The sequence below is a fragment of the Aethalodelphis obliquidens genome, unplaced genomic scaffold (assembly GCF_003676395.1).
Source record: "Aethalodelphis obliquidens isolate GAN/ISIS:26980383/991018 unplaced genomic scaffold, ASM367639v1 scaffold3, whole genome shotgun sequence".
NCBI lineage: Eukaryota > Metazoa > Chordata > Mammalia > Artiodactyla > Delphinidae > Aethalodelphis > Aethalodelphis obliquidens.
In genome coordinates this window covers 25,435,157-25,456,628 of record NW_020837947.1, presented here as the reverse complement: position 1 = coordinate 25,456,628, position 21,472 = coordinate 25,435,157, and positions in this window count along the sequence as shown.

Genomic DNA, 21,472 nt, shown 5'->3' with positions numbered 1-21,472 from the left:
AAGACACTGGAACTCACCAGAAAAGATACCCCACATCCAAAGACAAAGGAGAACCACAATGAGACGGTAGGAGGGGCGCAATCACAGTAAAATCAAATCCCATAACTGCTCGGTGGGTGACTCACAAACTGGAGAACACTTATACCACAGAAGCCCACCCACTGGAGTGAAGGTTCTGAGCCCCATGTAAGGCTTCTGAACCTGGGGGTCCGGCAATGGGAGGAGGAATTCCTAGAGAATCAGACTTTGAAAGCTAGTGGGAATTGACTGCAGGACTTTGACAGGACTGGGGGAAACAGAGACTCCACTCTTGGAGGGCACACACAAAGTAGTGTGTGCATCAGGACCCAGGGGAAGGAGGAGTGACCCCATAGGAGACTGAACCAGACCTACCTGCTAGTGTTGGAGGGTCTCCTGCAGGGGTGGGGGGTGGCTCTGTCTCACTGTGAGGACAAGGACACTGGCAGCAGAAGTTCTGGGAAGTACTCCTTGGCGTGAGCCCTCCCAGAGTCCGCCATTAGCCCCACCAAAGAGCCTGGCCAAACAACCAACAGGGAGGGAACCCAGCCCCACCCATCAGCAGTCAATCGGATTAAAGTTTTACTGAGCTCTGCCTACCAGAGCAACAGTCAGCTCTACCCACCAGCAGTCCCTCCCATCAGGAAACTTGCACAAGCCTCGTAGATAGCCTCATCCACCAGAGGGCAGACAGCAGAAGCAAGAAGAACTACAGTCCTGCAGCCTGTGGAACAAAAACCACATTCACAGAAAGATAGACAAGATGAAAAGACAGAGGGCTATGTACCAGATGAAGGAACAAGATAAAACCCAAGAAAAACAATTAAATGAAGTGGAGATAGGCAACCTTCCAGAAAAAGAATTCAGAATAAGGATAGTGAAGATGATCCAGGACCTCGGAAAAAGAATGGAGGCAAAGATCGAGAAGATGCAAGAAATGTTTAACAAACACCTAGAAGAATTAAAGAACAAACAAACAGAGATGAAAAGTACAATAACTGAAATGAAAAATACACTAGAAGGAATCAATAGCAGAATAACTGAGGCAGAAGAACAGATAAGTGACCTGGAAGACAGAATGGTGGAATTCACTGCTGCGGAACAGAATAAAGAAAAAAAAAAAAATGAAAAGAAATGAAGAGAGCCTAAGAGACTTCTGGGACAACATTAAACGCAACAACATTTGCATTATAGGGGTCCCAGAAGGAGAAGAGAGAGAGAAAGGACCAGAGAAAATATTTGCAGAGATTATAGTCGAAAACTTCTCTAATATGGGAAAGGAAATAGCCACCCAAGTCCAGGAAGTGCAGTGAGTCCCATACATGATAAACCCAAGGAGAAGCATGCCAAGACACACAGTAATCAAATTGGCACTAATTAAAGACAAAGAAAAATTATTGAAAGCAGCAAGGGAAAAATGACAACATAGAAGGGAACTCCCATAATGTTAATAGCTGATTTCTCAGCAGAAACTCTGCAAGCCAGAAGGGAGTGGCATGATATACTTAAAGTGATGAACAGGAAGAACCTACAACCAAGATTACTCAACCCGGCAAGGATCTCATGCAGATTCAATGGAGAAATCCAAAGTTTTACAGACAAGCAAAAGCTAAGAGAATTCAGCACCACCAAACCAGCTCTACAACAAATGCTAAAGGAACTTCTCTAAGTGGGAAACACAAGAGAAGAAAAGGATCTACAAAAGCAAACCCAAAACAATTAAGAAAATGGTAATAGGAACACACATATGGATAATTACTGTAAACGAAAATGGATTAAATGCTCCAAAAGACTCAGGCTTGCTGAATGGATACAAAAACAAGACTCAGGGCTTTGCTGGTGGTGCAGTGGTTGAGAGTCTGCCTGCCAATGCAGGGGACACGGGTTCATGCCCCAGTCCGGGAGGATCCCACATGCCACGGAGCGGCTGGGCCCGTGGGCCATGGCCACTGGGCCTCCGCGTCCGGGGCCTGTGCTCCACAACGGGAGAGGCCACAACAGTGAGAGGCCAGCATACCGCCAAAAAAAAAAAAAAAAAAACCATATATATGCTGTCTACAAGAGACCTACTTCAGACCTAGGGACACATACAGACTGAAAGTGAGAGGATGGAAAAGGATATTACATGCAAATGGAAATCAAAAGAAAGCTGGAATAACAATACTCATATCAGATAAAATAGACTTTAAAATAAAGAATGTTACAAGAGACAAGGAAGGAGACTACATAATGATCAAGGGATCAATCCAAGAAGAAGATATAAAAATTATAAATATATATGCACCCACCATAGGAGTACCTCAATACATAAGGCAACTGCTAACAGCTATAAAAGAGGAAATCGACAGTAACACAACAGTAGTGGGGAACTTTAACACCTCACTTACACCATTGGACAGATCATTCAAAATGAAAATAAATAAGGAAACAGAAGCTTTAAATGACACAATAGACCAGATAGATTCAATTGATATTTATAGGACATTCCATCCAAAAACAGCAGATTACACTTTCTTCTCAAGTGTGCATGGAACATTCTCCAGGATAGATCACATCTTGGGTCACAAATCAAGCCTCAGTAAATTAAGAAAATTGAAATCATATCAAGCATCTTTTCTCGCCGCAGCGTTATGAGATTCGAAATGAATTACAGGGAAAAAAATGTAAAAACCAGAAACACATGGAGGCCAAACAATACATTACTAAATAACCAAGAGATCACTGAAGAAATCAAAGAGGAAATCAAAAAATACCTAGAGACAAATGGCAATGAAAACATGACGATCCAAAACCTATGGGATGCAGCAAAAGCAGTTCTAAGAGGGAAGTTTATAGCTATACAAGCCTACCTGAAGAAACAAGAACAATCTCAAATAAACAATCTAACACTACACCTAAAAGCACTAGAGAAAGAAAAACAAAACCCAATGTTAGCAGAAGGAAAGAAATTATAAAGATCGGAGCAGAAATAAATGAAATAGAAACAAAGAAAACAATAGCAAAGATCAGTAAAACTAAAAGCTGCTTCTTTGAGAAGATAAACAAAATTGATAAACCATTAGCCAGACTCATCAAGAAACAGGAGAGGACTCAAATCAATAAAATTAGAAATGAAAATGGAGAAGTTACAACAGACACCACAGAAATGCGAAGCATCCTAAGAGACTACTACAAGCAACTCTATGCCAATAAAATGGACAACCTGGAAGAAATGGACAAATTCTTAGAAAGGTATAACCTTCCAAGACTGAACCAGGAAGAAATAGAAAATATGACCAGAGCAATCACAAGTAGTGAAATTGAAACTGTGATTAAAAATCTTCCAACAAACAAAAGTCCAGGACGAGATGGCTTCACAGGTGAATTCTATCGAACATTTAGAGAAGAGCTAACACCCATCCTTCTCAAACTCTTCCAAAAAATTGCAGAGGGAGGAACACTCCCAAACTCATTCTATGAGGCCACCATCACCCTGATACCAAAACCAGACAAAGATACTACAAAAAAAGAAAATTACAGACCAATATTACTCATGAATATAGGTGTAAAAATCCTCAACAAAATACTAGCAAAGAGAATCCAACAACACATTAAAAGGATCATACACCATGATCAAGTAGAATTTATCCCAGGAATGCAAGGATTCTTCAATATACGCAAATCAATCAATGTGATAAACCATATTAACATTGAAGAATAAAAACCATATGATCATCTCAATAGATGCAGAAAAACCTTTTGACAAAATTCAACACCTATTTATGATAAAAACTCTCCAGAAAGTGGGCATAGAGGGAACCTACCTCAACAGAATAAAGGCCATATACGACAAACCCACAGCAAACATCATTCTCCATGGTGAAAAACTGAAAACATTTCCTCTAAGATCAGGAACAAGACAATGATGTCCACTCTCACCACTACTATTCAACATAGTTTTGGAAGTCCTAGCCACAGCAATCAGAGAAGAAAAAGGAATAAAAGGAATACAAATTGGAAAAGAAGAAGTAAAACTGTCACTGTTTACAGATGACATGATACTATACATAGAGAATCCTAAAGATGCCACCAGAAAACTACTAGAGCTAATCAATGAATTTGGTAAATTTGCAGGATACAAAATTAATGCACAGAAATCTCTTGCATTCCTATACCCGAATGATGAAAAATCTGAAAGAGAAATTAAGGAAACACTTCCATTTACCATTGCAACAAAAACAATAAAATACCTAGGAATAAACCTACCTAGAGAGACAAAAGACATGTATGCAGAAAACTATAAGACACTGATGAAAGAAATTAAAGATGATACCAACAGATGGAGAGATGTACCATGTTCTTGGATTGGAAGAATCAATATTGTGAAAATGACTATACTACCCAAAGCAATCTACAGAGTCAATGCAATCCCCATCAAATTACCAATGGCATTTTTTACGGAGCTAGATCAAAAAATCTTAAAATTTGTATGGAGACACAAAAGACCCCAAATAGCCGAAGCAATCTTGAGGGGAAAAAAATGGAGCTGGAGGAATCAGACTGCCTGACTTCAGACTATACTACAAAGCTACAGTAATCAAGACAATATGGTACTGGCACAACAACAGAAACATAGATCAATGGAACAGGATAGAAAGCCCAGAGATAAACCCACGCACCTATGGTCAACTAATCTGTGACAAAGGAGGCAAGGATATACAATGGAGAAAAGACAGTCTCTTCAATAAGTGGTGCTGGGAAAACTGGACAGCTACATGTAAAAGAATGAAATATGAACACTCCCTAACACCATACACAAAAAATAAACTCAAAATGGATTAGAGACCTAAATGTAAGACCGGACACTGTAAAACTCTTAGAGGAAAACATAGGAAGAACACTCTTTGACATAAATCACAGCAAGATCTTTTTTGAGCCACCTCCTAGAGTAATGGAAATAAAAACAAAATTAAACAAATGGGACCTAATGAAACTTAAAAGCTTTTGCACAGCAAAGGAAACCATAAACAAGACAAAAAGACAGCCCTCAGAATGGGAGAAAATATTTGCAAATGAATCAACGGACAAAGGATTAATCTCCAAAATATATAAACAGCTCATGCAGCTCAATATTAAAAAAACATACAACCCAATCCAAAAATGGGCAGAAGACCTAAATAGACATTTCTCCAAAGAAGACATACAGATGGCCAAGAAGCACATGAAAAGCTGCTGAACACCACTAATTATTAGAGAAATGCAAATCAAAACTACAATGAGGTATCACCTCACACCTGTTAGAATGGGCATCATCAGAAAATCTACAAACAACAAATGCTGGAGAGGGTGTGGAGAAAAGGGAACCCTGTTGCACTGTTGGTGGGAATGTAAACTGATACAGCCACTATGGAGAACAGTATGGAGGTTCCTTAAAAAACTAAAAATAGAATTACCATATGATCCAGCAATCCCACTACTGGACATATACGCAGAGAAAACCATTATTCAAAAAGACACATGGACCCCAGTGTTCATTGCAGCACTATTTACAATAGCCAGGTAATGGAAGCAACCTAAATGCCCATCTACTGATGAATGGATAAAGAAGATGTGCTACATATATACAATGGAATATTACTAGCCATAAAAAGGAACGAAGTTGGGTCATTTGTTGAGACGTGGATGGATCTAGAGACTGTCATACAGAGTGAAGTAAGTCAGAAAGAGAAAAACAAATATCGTATATTAATGCATATATGTGGAACCTAGAAAAGTGGTACGGATGAACCGGTTTGAAGGGCAGAAATTGAGGCACAAATGTAGAGAACAGACGTATGGACATCAAGAGAGGAAAGTGGAGGGGGGTGTGGGTGTGGGTGTGGGTCGATGAATTGGGCGATTGGGATTGACGTGTATACACTGATGTGTATAAAATTGATGACTAATAACCTGCTGTATAAATAAATTTTAAAAATTTAAAAATTAAAAAAAAAAAAGAATTTCCTAGGTTTCAAACAGAGTGCATTTGGAGTTGTTGCTCCAGTTACAGACTCACCTGTAGTGGTTTCTCCAGTTATACTCTTGTTTTGTGTCCTCTGCGTGGCGCTAGCCTGTCTCCAGGTGGCGCCAGAGTACAGAAGATGTCTACCAACGTGGGCAGCAAGTTAAATCAAAATGGTACGTGATAACACATATATAGCAAAATACTAATTGTGGAATCTAGGTTATAGGTATATGGGTGTTCACTGTACAATTTTTAACTTTTCTATATGTTTGAAATTTTTTATAATAAAACATTGGGGAGAAAAAAATTGGGTTTTCCTGACAAAAGGGCTGTGTGTAAAGTGCAGTTACCTACATAGAGATGTAAATTGTGGTTTATTCATCTCTGTGTTATTTTTATCATCTTTAAAATTTTCATTTTATATATTCAGTACTTTGCCTCTTTAATGAAATTTTAAGAGTAAGGAATTGTGAATTGTGATGTTTTCCTGACAATAACTTCTTTCAGTACTGGCTATTCACATACATATGTCTTACAGTCCAAGCTAAAATACAGACTCCTTGAGGGCAGGTTCCATTCCTCTTTGTATATTTCCCCAGCTCCTAGCTAAATATACTAAGTGCCCAGGAAACCCCTGATTAATTTTTTATTTGTTTATTTAATTTTATTTATTTATTTATTTGCTGCGTTGGGTCTTCGTTGCTGCGCGTGGGCTTTCTCTAGTTGCGGTGAGCGGGGGCTACTCATCATTGCAGTGCGCGGGTTTCTCATTGCGGTGGCTTCTCTTGTTGCGGAGCACGGGCTCTAGGCTTGTAGGCTTCAGTAGTTGCGGCTCGCAGGCACTAGAGCGCAGGCTCAGTAGTTGTGGCGCATGGGCTTAGTTGCTCTGCATCATGTGGGATCTTCCTGGACTAGGGCTCGAACCCATGTCCCCTGCATTTGCAGGCGGATTCTCAACGACTGCGCCACCAGGGAAGCCCCCTGATTAACTTTAAATGATGCAGAGAAGTAGCACAGTTTAAAACTGAAAAGCCAGGGGCTTAGTGATTATTGAGACTTTAGCACAGTGAAATACAGAGGAGAGGTTCCTTAATGAATTTGAAATGTGTAGATGGAATTGTCTAATTAAAAATGCCCTTGATGTCTTGGTGGTCCTTGTATTTCATTTTAAAATGCCATTGTATAGCAATAATGTCTCTTCTGCACTTCTAGGAGCCCACTTTCTAATTGCTAGGAAAAATCCAGAAACGTGTAGATGTACATCGCACATGTTATACCTTGACAGTGCCTAGTGATGAGCAGATCCTCAGTATTTAGTATATGAATGAATGGAAGAATGAATGATGAACAGCTAGAGGAAGTCTTCAGTGGTAGTTTGAACTAAGGAGTTAAGTTCTTAAACAAGTTGCCAAGCATCTTCCCTTATGAATTGTTATATATATACTAATCTAATTTTTGTATTTCTGAATTCTTATGTTACCAAATGTGGCTCTTTCTATTACATTACATTCTATTACATTTACCCCAAAGTTACACACTCTCTACTCTCATGTGGTTCATATTTTCTCAAAGGTCATACAATTAATGAGACTTTGGAAGAATTCAGGCCTACTACTTAAAGAATAATTTTTACTATATATTGGAGTGTATCATAAAATGTTCACAGTTTAACAAATTATGCAAACATAAATTACACTGTATGTGGAACTGTATTTAAACATATTGTATCTGACCAAGTGCATTTAGAAAAATCTATGTCATATTCCTTTATGTTGAGCATATTCTCTTAACTCATGAAATCCCTGAAGGATGATTGGCTACTGGCCAGCTAGGGCGTGAAGTTAATCAAATAAAAAACTATGAATCAGACCCACATTAGCTAAGTTTTTCTTTCTATAGCAACTTCAGGTTTACGCTGTGTTCAGCAAATATGGATCCAGTTGCCTTCAAATGCTAAATATCCTCTGGGATGGGACCCTAAGAAGCACTGGTGACCATGGTCACACAGGTTCAAAAATGAAAGAAAATTAGCCCTGAAATTTGGGGTGGGGTGGGAACAGTAATGGAATGCCTTATACGTGAAATTCCATCGGGTGGGACCCTTGGGAAGGCATTGATTGCTCCTGGAGAGAAATGCATCGTAATGAGAGGAATGAAGAGGCTGTTCAGAGTCATTTTGTCTTCTAATATAACAACAGTACTCTTATTTGCACTAGTTTCAGCAAATGCCTGAATAATGGAGTCAAATTCAGGCAGAATCATATAAAAGGATCTAGAGAATATATTCTCTAATGAACCTTTGTATAATTTGATATTTTAATATTACAGTCTTTTATTACTGCTATATAAAAATATATACATATAAACATAGAGATCCATAGTCTTGCTTTTGAAAAAATATCCTGTTACTAAGTCCTGCTCAAAACAAAGACAGCCTCACAGGGTTTTTCCAAAGACATATCTCCCACAAATCGTCTTGCTCCTCCCCAAGCAAGGGTTACTACAAACCAAAACACAGAATAAACAGTCTTGAAAATGATGGGGAAAGACCGACACCCATTGGTGGAGGGGATTTCATTTCTTACTTTGTAGTGATGGGTGAGATCATTGTGTACATTGTGGGTATTTCCTCTAGAAGAGCCGTCCCCAACCTTTTTGGCACCAGGGACCGGTTTCATGGAGGACAGTTTTTCCACGGACCCAGGATGGGGTGGGGGTGGGGCGGGGGGATGGCTTCGGGATGATTCAAGCGCTTTACATTTATTGTGCACTTTATTTCTATTATTACTACATCAGCCCCACCTCAGATCAGCAGGCATTAGACCCCGGGGGTTGGGGACCCCTGCTCTAGAAAATATGGTTTTTATTTAAGGCTCAGGGCCACTGAAAGTCTGATTAGTCACAAAAAAAGTACGTTCTTCACCTGAAAGATGTTTTTAATTGATCATTAGAATTCAAGTGTAAATACAGAAGTTCCCAGAGAACATGAGAAACTGCAGTTTTCTTCCTTCTCTAGACTCTTGTGCTGTTTTTTTGACACACACCCCAGCTCCCACTGCAGCCTTGTTCTCAACCTTGCCCTTTTCTCAGTAGGTACAGACAGTGGATCTCCAACTAGAAGGTGTCCAGCCATTTTCAGGGTACCTGTTATAGAGGTAGAAGACTGACCCTGCCCTAGACCTATAGAGAGGGAAGTTCTGGGAGTGGGGCTGGAATCTTCATCTTAAATAAGCCACAGGCTCACCTCTGACCTGTGAATATACTAGCTAGAACCCCGTTTTTCCTTGTACTCTCCATTCCTCTGTCAACTCCCCTTGACACAGGAAGAAGTGATTTACAGGGGCACTGCTCAAATTTTATTGCAAATTGACTCACCTGGGAATCTTGTTCAAAATACAGATTTTGGTTCAGTTGGTCTACTTTGCATTTCAAATGAGTTCCCAGCTGATACTGATGATGCTGGTCTAAGGACCACATTTTGAGTAGCAAGGATTTAACGCAGGAAATCTGTGACCTTTCCAGAATGCTCCTCCCCTCCCCCCACTTCATTCCCACTGGGGAAAATGCCCCTACTTGGGCCTCTTTAAATTGTGGGTTTGCTTCTTCAGCAATAAACCCTGAAGGCTGAACAGGCATTTACAGTCCACTACTCTAATCAAATAAAATCCACAGCAAAATTAGCAATCATTTCACAATGTACCGTCAATAATGTCCTGCATGGTAACTAGGCATAACTTCCAACAGGCCACATAATTGCCATAATTAATATTGCCTTAACACAAATGTCATCTTTAGAATTTCTCTTCTCATTTGATCACGTTCCTCCCAATACATAATCATGTTCTCACTTACCCAGTGATGTGAATAAAGCTTAAACTGTAGTATAGATGATTTTACGATGCCATTTTGTGTTGACGTGGAAAATAGTTTAGGAAAATAGGAAGGCTTTTGAAAGGTAAATCTTTAAAGAAGAAAGTAGAGTCAGAAAAAGTTTAAAATCAAGACTTCCCAGATTTATAATTTTTTTTTTGGGGTGCGTTGGGTCTTCATTGCTGCGTGCGGGTTTTCTCTAGCTGTGGCGAGTGGGGGCTACTCTTCATTGAGATGTGCGGGTTCTAGGCGCACAGGCTTCAGTAGTTGTGGCACGCGAACTCAGTAGTTGTGGCTCGTGGGCTTTAGAGCACAGGCTCAGTAATTGTGGCACACGGGCTTAGTTGCTCCACAGCATGTGGAATCTTCCTGGACCAGGGATCAAACCCATGTGCCCTGCATTGACAGGTGGATTCTTAACCACTACTCCACGAGGAAAGTCCCAGATTTATAATCTTGTCTAGGCTGACTTTCTCTTCATGAGCCCATTGAATGACAAAGCTACATGCATGATAAATGGCTACTTGGAACATCTTCAGAAAGACGGGGAGTAAACAGATTTTGACACCTGCTGCTGACAGAGAGTAGGGAAGAGGACAAGGGTTGGTAAAAAAAAAAAAAGTATTGATGGTGAAACACCTATATGAAAAGAAACTTTGTTCAAATATAATTTATGTTTTATATGGATGTTTAAGGTTGGGAGGTGAGAAAAGAGAAAAGTGGTCTCAGAAACAAAGCTTCTAGGTTCTGCCTAGACCTACAGTGGATCAAGGGATGAAAGGATTCAGACACATCACTGCTGGGGAAGGAGACGTTTAAGTAACCAAAAAAGGAAATAAAATAGTAATCTTTATTTGTACTATTTTCTTCTCACGATTCTATTTCAGCTACTCTGGCCAGCAGATTAGAGCAAGAAGAAATGAATGATTTATCCATTTAAGGGTAGGAGAATATGCCACTTTAGCATATTGATTATTTTGAGCTAAAGGCAATTGAGAAGACGTAGGTACAGGGAAGCTCTCTGCCCTCCCCCATTTGCCTAAAAGCAGGACATAAATCTGTGTCCCCGATTGCCCCCAGCCCCTCTTTACCAGGAAGGACAAGTTAATCACCAGAGACAACCCTAGACCCTTATCAGCTCAGACACAATACCTCAGGACCTGCGTAACAAACTTTAACAACACTTACCTTCCATTAGTTCCCCCATAGCTTACCTTCCCCAAATTTGCTGCTCTAGAAGCTCAAAGTCCTTTTCCTTTGTCTTGACCCTTCTCTACAAATTTATTTTTCTTTTGTTTAGATGCTACATAAGCCCCAAGTTCTAACCACCTCTTGGAATTACTCATCTCTGAGTGCCCCACGTGGCTGCACACTGCACAGGTTCATAAACTCGGATTTGTGGGTTTGTTTTTCCCTCGTTAATCTGTCTTTTGTTGTCTGATTTGCAAGGCCCCAACTGGAGAACCTAACATGGGTAGATTTTTTTTCTCCCCTATATAACTGACTATAGAGAAACTAGGCCCGTGATATTTAAGCAATGTAAGATATACTCTTAGAGAGATTCAACGAAGACCATCCCACTATAAAATGACGTGCTAAAATACCCCAAGAGATAATAGCTCTCACGATGTTTACATTGTGTACGGAGAACAGAAAGGTTGGAGAAAAGAAAATAGGAACAAAAGCCCAGAAACAATAGAGAAATACAATCCTAAATTACTGGTCTTTTGATGGCAGGTGAACAGAATAGAAAGGCCATGTTTGCCCTTCTTGCAGCAGGCTGACTTATTCGAGTGGTTCTCAGACCTCTCTCTGGGTGCAGGTGAGACGGATATGATGACATTTATAAGACACTAGAAACCATTCATTAGAGTTAAGACCTCATATTAGAAATTTCCCTCACTTCTGTAATTTAGTCAGTGTCTAGATCTATTCCATTTATTGTTATGGAAACATTCCTTAGAAGTCTCTACTTAATTTTTTTTCCTGAACAGTATATTTTAATTCTTAAATTTATAATTTTCCATTCTCCCTAATCACAAGAAAGTTTTCAGATAAGAAAAACATGTTAAGAGGAATTTCTTGTTAAGTTATTCAGGGTGGCGTTTGAGCAACAACGTTTTGAGAGAAATCAAGTTAGAGCATTTGAAAGTCTTCCTCGCAGCCCATCTCCCCAGAGAGCCCCAAGGTGTGTACGCTTAGCAGGACTGTTCAGCTGCCCCGGTCCCAGGAAGAAATCCTGATAGGACTCCCGCCTCGGTCGCGGTTGAGAGCAGCCCTCCAGCATCTTTATGCTTCCTTGGGCCAAGACCAATGATGCCTACTAGCTCTGAGTTTCTCTACAGCCCCTGCACCACTTTTTGAAGCAAGTGGCTCCCAGCTCTGCAAGGGTCCTCTCTGTCACTGGGATCTCCAGGTACCCATGACACCTTGCAAGTTTGCTGAATCAGTGTCTTTCCAGCCAGACATGTACATCACAGAGTGGTGGTAGTTTCATTCGAGTTAATGCTGCAAAAGATGACTAAGGGGTCCTATGGGAGAGGAATGGATTGGGTATTTTGTGGTGTGTCTTTATGGTGCAGGAAAGTCAGTCTGTGTTGCATTAATACTTCTACTGGGATAGGATGGTAGTGTGCTTAGAAGCACAGATCCTGGAGATGGACCACTGGGGTTTCAATCCAGTTCAGCCATTTACTTACTGTATAATATTAGGAAAGCTACAAACCTCTCCCTATGGCTAGTGTCCTATCTATATCTGAGGTATGTACATACCATACATACTATATATATATATATATATAAAATTTTAAAAGTCAGTGTGTGGGATAGGGAGGGTGGTAGGGAGATGCAAGAGGGAGGAGATAAGGGGATATATGTATCCTGATGTATGGCTGATTCACTTTGTTATAAAGCAGAAACTAACACACCATTGTAAAGCAATTAAAGTCCAATAAAGATGTTAAAAAATAAAAAAATTAAAATTAAAAAAAGTCATTGTGATGTGTGGCAGCTATAGTGAGACTACCCTAGGATTGGGTGGGACTCGCTTTACTCAAATCAGATTCCGCCAGGGTAGTCAGATCTAGCAAATCACACAGCAGTTATGCCTCCAAAAGAGGACTTAACAACCTCAGGAGGCGGTAATTAAAGTCCCTGATTGCACAACATTATTCAGAGGTTCCCCACCTCCTTTAAGGAATCAGCATGCCTCTGTAGACCCAGCCCTAGAGATTTGGCTAGATTTAAAAGAAATCAAGCAGTATGCAAAGAAACTCAGTAACAACTAAAACCGAAACCACGATTCTCCTCTCTCTTCTGTACTTCACTCGGGTCCCCCCGGAGGCAAGCCAAGCTGCACCATGTAAGGAGTCTAACCAAAGGCAGGACTAGAGCCAAAGGAGGGCCCCAAGATACCATTTGGTAGGAAGCTACAGGCCACAGGAAGAGCTTGCTTTTGACCGGTCGGTCTTAAGCGCGGCTGCGCATTGGAAACACCTGGGAAGTTTTTTAAAAATACTAACATGGTGCTGGTGAACCAGCTCTTAAGGGGAGGACGAGGAGGGCAGATCTGTGATTTGTAGTATTTGCCAATTGCTATGGTAGAAATACCATATGGTGGCCGATTTTAAGCCACCAAGCTGATGTCCCTGAACAGAGCTGGGGAGAGAGAAGCACAGGCAGGATGAGCCAGCCCCAGCGCCCCAGTGAGGTGACAGGGCCTCACTGGAGATTCTGTTTTTCAGTGGTCAGGGGTGAAGCCTGGGCGGGAGGGACGTTGCAAATCAACCCCAGGTGATTGTGATGTGCGGCCATGTTTGAGCGCCAGCGACCCCCATCCAGGTAGCTATCTCTCAGGCACTCCTGCCCTCGCAGTTCCATCATCTGCTCTACGACTGTCAGGTCAGTACATTCCTTTTAGAATGATGTTGCCATTTTCGGATAGTGTGTTTTGGGGAAGCTTTTCCTTCTGCTCTCCCGTTCCAAGTTCCTCCCTGGCGGGTGTCGGGGGTGGGCATTGTCTCTAAAAGTAGTTCATTTATTCAAAAACATGTACTAAGTAATGTGTTCAAGGCACATGCTTGGCCCTCAAGAAACAAGGTTGAAAAACACGCTTAACTTCAAGAGGCTTAGAGTCTGGAGGGGGAGGGAAAGGAGTCAGACTGCGGCATCAGGAAGGAGCGCAGAGAAGGGGGATGGGTGCAGACACTGATTATGGGCGAATCCAGCAAGCTTTCCCAAACCCCTTGCCGCACCAGTATAGTGACCGGAAAACTAGACACTCTTTTCCCCGGCCTCCCTGAAGCTATGAGTGGTAATGAGACAGTTCTACCCATGAGAGATATAAGCCAAAATCAACTGGGAGCTTCCAAAAAGGCTTTTGCTTTTTCTGTTAAAAAAAAAAAAAAAATATATATATATATATATATATGTATGTATATGACTGGTACAGCCTGTCTTATTTCTATCTGGAGCCCAAGGCAGCTGCCAGAAGCTGCTACAATCATTTTGTAACGACGAAGTAAAAGCCAAGAGAATCATAGATAGACTAGCTCTAACCTCTACTGTTAAACAAATAACAGAAGCTTCCTTTATCTGTATGTATGCTCGTAAGTCAGGTTTTCTCTGACTAGCAGCTGACTGCAGTCTGAACTGCAGATTTGTACAGGTTCACACCCGCTCTGGAAGATGGGGATGCTTCCTAGAATCTGTAACAATGGAGCTCAGTCTTAGAGGGTGGGACAGCTTATTAACGCAGGAAGAATGAGGAGAAAGGGGTCCTAAGCAGAGCCGTGTGAGCTGATACCTCCAGGCACACAAGAGCCTATGGCACATTTCGGCAAACCACAAGTAGCAGAGGATGACAGGACGGCAAGGGCACATCTGAGGACTTGGAGGAGGTGAAGCTGGAGAGGCAAGAAAACGCCAGACCATGCGGCATCTCTCGTGGTAACTGCTGGAATGAAAAACTTATCCTAAAGACAAAGGTTGACTTTTGAAGAATGTTAGGCTGAGAAGGTACATGATCAAATTTGTGTTTTTATAAGATAATACTGCCCTTCAATGCAGGATATTACTTCTAGGAATTTTTTATTCAACTCCTTAATTTATAACGGGGAAAAATCAGAAAAAATCTAAACGTCACCAATAGGACATGGTAGAATAAATTATACCACCCTGGGCTTCCCTGGTGGCGCAGTGGTTAAGAGTCCGCCTGCCGATGCAGGGGACGTGCATTCGTGCCCCGGTCCGGGAAGATCCCACATGCCGCGGAGCAGCTGGGTCCATGAGCCATGGCCGCTGAGCCTGCGCGTCCGGAGCCTGTGCTCCGCAATGGGAGAGGCCACAACAGTGAGAGGCCCGCGTACCGCAAAAAAAAAAAAAAAAAAAAAATTATACCACCCTATGACAGTATCTTTGCAACCATATTTTTAGGGAATGTATTATTTACTAGTGACATTACAACTAAAGGAAAATGCACAATATATAACTATGTACCATGAAAATCTCAATTTTTCGGGAAAAAACATGGAGAAAAAGACTAGAAAAAGAAATAAAATAGTAATTACAGTTCTTGCCAGGTAGTAAAAATATCACAGACTTTTATTTTCTTCTTTTATAATTTTTCCAAATTTTCTAAATAAACATTTTTATAATCGGGGGGAAATACATTACCTAGAACATAAAAATGTCAGCTGGAGGAACCAGACTAGAAGCAGAAAAATCAGTTTGTTGGTATTTACAGTTCATTCAGTTTCTGAGTCTTTGTACATAGCAAGCCAGAGGTGGAAAACAGTATCCTTAGAAATTCTCTGGACCTTGATTCCCTCCCAATCGCCTCCTATGGTCCCCTTCAAGATTTCTTGAATCTCCAGAACCTCTTCCTGTCATCTGCACTCTCAGTACTCCTCAGTGATTTTGGACTTTGCTATCTTCTGGAGTTCCAGTTTTTCCACAATACTGGGTGAGCCTCCATTCTCTTTGGGGATAAGAATTCTTATAGTTTTTTAATATCCCCAGGAAGAACAATGTGATCACACGTCTGTGTGGATGCTTTAGAGTTTTTGCTCTGACCACGGCTTTTGCCTAATGCAACCCAGGACAGCCACGGTTCATACCATGAGACTCTTAACCTACCAATGGATGGTAGTAATTGGACTATGGTGGACTAGCTTGGGCACCTACTCAAGGGCAGTTCATCAGTGGGCTGGCATTTTGAAACTAAGCCAATCAGGCTCTTCCCTTGGGGACTTGAATTGGGAAGGACAGAGAGTAGCAGGCAGTTGGCAGCAGGAGCTAAAGTTGATGGGACACATAGAGGAAGCCAGGAGGGAAGGCTGCAGTCATGTTAAGTCATGGCCAACCAGTCATGAGATAGCAGAAACTATGAGCTGGCAGAGTCAATGATGTAGGGAAAAGGTATGCAGGGTAGAGGGGAAAGGTGAGTTGCAGTGAGAATTGAACAGAGCTAAACCCTCAGAAAATAGCGTGGAAGAGAGTCAGAGCGAAGGTTCAGTCACTCCAGCTGTTGAGGCTCTTAAACGTTGCTGCCTTACCAGATGCTGGCTGATCTGGTGTTTCTTATTTTTTTACTTTGGTTCATCTCCCTAGGTTCCATGTGTTTCCTTATAATAATAAACCCACCCTACTCCCCCATCTTCCTTTATACTTAGACTTATGTTATGGAAGTCTCCATTTCTTAAAATCAGAAGGGCTAAATTTGAATTGTGATTGATCCATTTACTTATTTATTGAATTGTGTATCCACTTGTTAAATCTTTCATATATTCTACACAATATTTAAAATTGTGCCAGTATTCTGTGCGCTAGGGACAAGAAGATATGTGATTCGATACTTGTCCTTAATGCTTATTCTGTATATGGCCCTCATGGTGGTGATAGATCATAAATTTGAGAGATATAGAGGATAGACGGATATGATTGAATATAGGGTATGGATGAAGGAAAGTATAAGGGAAAGGCAGAAGAGATATTTTAAATTATGTTTCAGGTCTCTGCCTCGGTCATTGAGAGAATGACAGTGCTGTTCTCCAAAATAAGGAATTCTAGAATAATGAACATTGAGTTTAAGGACATCCAGGTCTGGTTATCTAATATGCAGCAGTGGAAAGAGATCACAACTTAAGCATAGAGTTGGATCTATGGCTTTTACAATGAAGAGAAGGCTGAGAACAGAACTCTGGGCAATACTTAAGGGGAGGCAGAGAATGAGGTTTCCAGGAAGGGGGCCACATATGAGTGGTCCATTAGTAGGAGAACCAGGAGATGAATATGTCATGGATGCTAAAGAGTGGTAGATCATTTCAAGCAGGAGGACATAATCAACAGTGCAAATGCCACAGACACGTTGAGAAAGATATGGACTGAAAGATGCCCATTATGTTCGTAATATAGAAGTTCCTGGTGACCTAGATGAGAGGGCTTAGTGAGAAAACCGCTAAGAAACTAATGAGCTGAGGGTCAAACAGTAAGCATGAATTATGCATTCGGTTAGCTAGACTCTAACAGGGAAGAGAGAGGCAGAGGGACACCCCAAGAAGAAGATGTGAGGGGATGTAGAGTCAGGAATTAATGGAGCCCATTATGGAGCCCACCCATTGGTCTTTACCCTTTTTAATGTAAGGTGGGAAAGTTTAACTCTCTTGGGTTCCAGCTGAGTATCCACACAGATCTGCTCCTCTGTGTTCTGGGCGCCTCCCAATTCTTCCAAGTCCATTGAGAACGACCGCATGAGGCTGGATGCAGCCTCTTCTGCCCAGGCTCCTCTTCCTTCAAGACTAGAAGAGAACCACCCCCTCTTTCAACTTATACCCTACCTCTTAGGTCTTCCCAGCTGTTCCACATCTGACTATAGGGGTGTATATGCCATTCTCTTCTAAAGGACTGGAGAAATGAAGTGGGGATTATATAGCGTAGGAGGAAACTGAAAGCTGTGCTCAAAAATGTGGTTTAGGAAGAAGGAAAGCAGGTGTGGCCAGGATTGGGTGTGGGCCTTCCAAGTCAGATCCCCTCTGGGGTTCCCCACGCCTGTTGGCATCTATTCACACGTCTCCCAAAACAAACATTAACTCTCAAAGGATAGACTTACAAAGGGGAATAAAATACATTGTTAACGCTTTCATAAGTTTCCAGAATCCTCTCTGCTTGGATTCAATAAGACACAATGTTATAATCCCTTAGTTACACTAGAGAAATTTTGAGATGAGATACTTAAAAAGAACTCAGACTTGGGTGGGATTCTCCTTAGCTTCTATATGGGGGAAGGGAAGGGAATTCTTAATGCCAAGCTTGGCTCCCCTGCTAGGAGGGACAGGAATGGATGATAAATGGAGTCTAGTTCCTGAGTAAGGAGAAGGGGTGGGACTCTGGGGGCATAGGAGAGCATAGTTCACCTTCTGGAAGAGAAAGTTGAAAGGATTGGGGGCAGGTGCAGATACATTTGTAGATGTGGAACAGGACAAGACAGAGTTCTCATTCATGGTTCTGTTTTCATAGTAAATTATAAGCAAAATCTGCTGGCACTAAGAGTTGAGGAGATAGGAACTACTGCTACTACTAATAGCAAATCCGTATATTGGGAACTGAAGCGGGGCCAGCTCCTTTATATTCACTTCCTTATTGAGCCCCCATCACAGCCTTCTGAAGTATGATTAACCCTTAAATATGTTTGCTAATAGAGGGCTTGTTTTGTGTCTTAGCTATTTCCCAGCATTGCTGAAAACTTGGGAAATGCAATATTCCACTGAATACCAATGAAAGTTACATGAAAAGGTGTACAAATAGACGTGCTATTCTACATCTGAAGTAATCTATCGATAGGCAAATTTTACTTCCCTGGTCATTTCCTAGCATTCCATAGAGACCCTGGCTTCTAGGATTACAATTATATTAATGTCCAAGAAGCCTTCATAAAAATGAATTTTAAGTGTAAGGATCTTTATAATTTAATCTTCTGGTTCCTGATCATGAGACCAGCTGGGGAGGAACTTGTCAGAGGCCTTCAGGAGTACTAAATTATTGAAATTTATCAGGTATCAGGTGTTAGAGAAAGGGAAAAATGTAAAGTCACACCTTTTAGTGTCCTGTCTTTAGACTACCGCATCAAAAGACTTGGAATTCTGTTCAACTGAACAGCAACGTATGAGCATTAGGCTTATCTTCAGGGCTTTCATATCAAGATGACTCAAATGAACTCAATGGCCATAAGGAGTTTACAATCAGGCAGAGGAAGAAAAACATCACACAGATAATGGTTTCATAGACTTTATGGCGGATGCAGCCTCGGGATAGGCCTAAAAGAATGCGTAGGATCTCACAAGGTAAAGATAAGAAGGAAAGAACATCAGACCAAGTGACCAACAAGATACAGATGTCAAAGATTCAGGGTATCTGAGGAAAGACTTAGTAATCCAGTTTGTATAGAGCAGTGGTTTTTGGAATGTGGTTCCTGGACCATCAACTTCAGCATCACTTGGGAACTTGTTAGAAAGACAGATTCTCAGGTCTCAATATAGAGTCACCATATGACCCGGCAATTCCTCACCTAGATCTATATTCCAAGATCATTGAAAACACAAAAATGTATACAGGAATGTTTATAGCAGCATTATTCATAATAGGCAAAAAGTGGAAACAACCTAAATTTCTATCAGTTGACTAATGGATAAATAAAATGTGCTATATCCATACAGTGAAATGTTATTCAGCCATAAAAAGAACTGAAATACTGGTCCATGTTACAACATGGATGAACCTTGAAAACATTGTGTTAAGTGAAAGAAGCCAGTCACAAAGGAGCACATATTATATGATTCCATTTATATGAAATGTCCAGAATAGGCAAATTTACAGAGACAGAAGGTAGGTTGGTGGTTTCCAGAGACTGGGGGAAAGGGGGGAATAATGAGTGGCTGCTAATGGGTTTCTTTTAGGGTAATGAAAATTTTCTAGAATTAGATAGTGTTAAAGGTTGCACAACCTTGTGAATATACTAAAAACCACTGAATTGTGTACTTTTAAAGGGTGACTATTATAATATGTGCATTATATCTCAAAGAAAAAAAGAAAAAACATGATCAGGTCTCACTCCAGTCCTATTGAACATAAACCCTGGGATGGGACTCAGCACCCTGTGTTCTATCCGATGCACATGAGTGTGATTCTGATGCACACTCATGTTTGAGAACCACCTGGCTAGACCAGGGCAGCTCAGTCTGAGCTGGATATTATTCTCACCTGTGGAAATTAAAAAGGTATCCATTTCCTACACCCCAGGCTTAGAGATTCTGATTAACTGGTCAGGGAATCAGTGTTTTTTGAAAGCTACTCATGTGACTCTCCTGTGCATCACGGTTGAGAACCCCTGACCTGGGACCTAACTACTGCTAGGCTTAGGTGGATTAATGAGTGGTGGTGTAGATGACACTAGAGAGAGGGGCTGGGGCCTCCCTGTAGATGGCCTTGAAAAACAACCTTGAGAGAAGCCGATTTTTAGATCTTCATGGGAAGGTTATCCTGGCAAAAGTGGGGGAGGAAGATTGGTATGTGTAGGCACTGAGGGTCATGAAGTCAGTTAGAAAACTTGGAAAGGCAAGAGGGATCAAGGGTCGAGTGCAGAACTGGGCTAGTAGAATTAAAGGAAGGAGTAAGTGAGAAAAACAAGACGACAGATAGACAGGATGTGAAATCTAATGAGATAGAGGGTGGGGAAGGAGGGGCAGGAGGTGAAGTCGTCCTCAGAGCTTTAAGTGTGGGTGACTGGATAAAGGTAATGTGTTAAAATACGTAAGGAAATCAGATGCTTCTGCTGCTGATCTTGATGTGGAGGAATGAAAAGTAGAGGACTGGGGGAAAGGTCAGAGAGCAAAGTTGTAGATAAAGATAAGGAGCAGATAGTCCATGATGCTCCTACTTCAAAAATAAAACAAGAGGGCTTCCCTGGTGGCGCAGTGGTTGAGAGTCCGCCTGCCGATGCAGGGTACATGGGTTCGTGCCCTGGTCCGGGAAGATCCCACATGCCGTGGAGCAGCTGGGCCTGTGAGCCATGGCCGCTGAGCCTGCGCATCGGAGCCTGTGCTCCGCAGCGGGAGAGGCCACAACAGTGAGAGGCCCGCATACCGCAAAAAAAAAAAAAACAAGAGCTGCCACTATTCTAGGAGCAAATCGTTTTCAGTAACATCTTTCTAAAATTAGCATTGCAAGTATATTTAGTCAGTTATTGGACCTTTTATTCATCTCCCATTGCTGCCATAACAAATTACCTCCAACTTAGTAGCTTAAAAGCAATGCAACTGTATTATCCTGCAGTTTTGTAGGTTAGATGTCTGAAATGGGTCTCACTGGGCTAAAATTAAGGTGCTGGCAGGGCTACACTCCTATCTGTAAGGTCTGAGAGATAATCCATTTCCTTGTCTTTTCTAGCTTCTAGAGGCCGCCTGTATACCTGGGCTCGTGGGCCCCCTCCCTCCATTTTCAAGGCCAGCAATGGTGAGTCCAGTTTTTTCATATTGTGTCACTCTGACTTCCTCTTCTGCCTCCCTTTTCCACTTTTAAGGACCTTTGTGATTACGTTGGACCCACCCA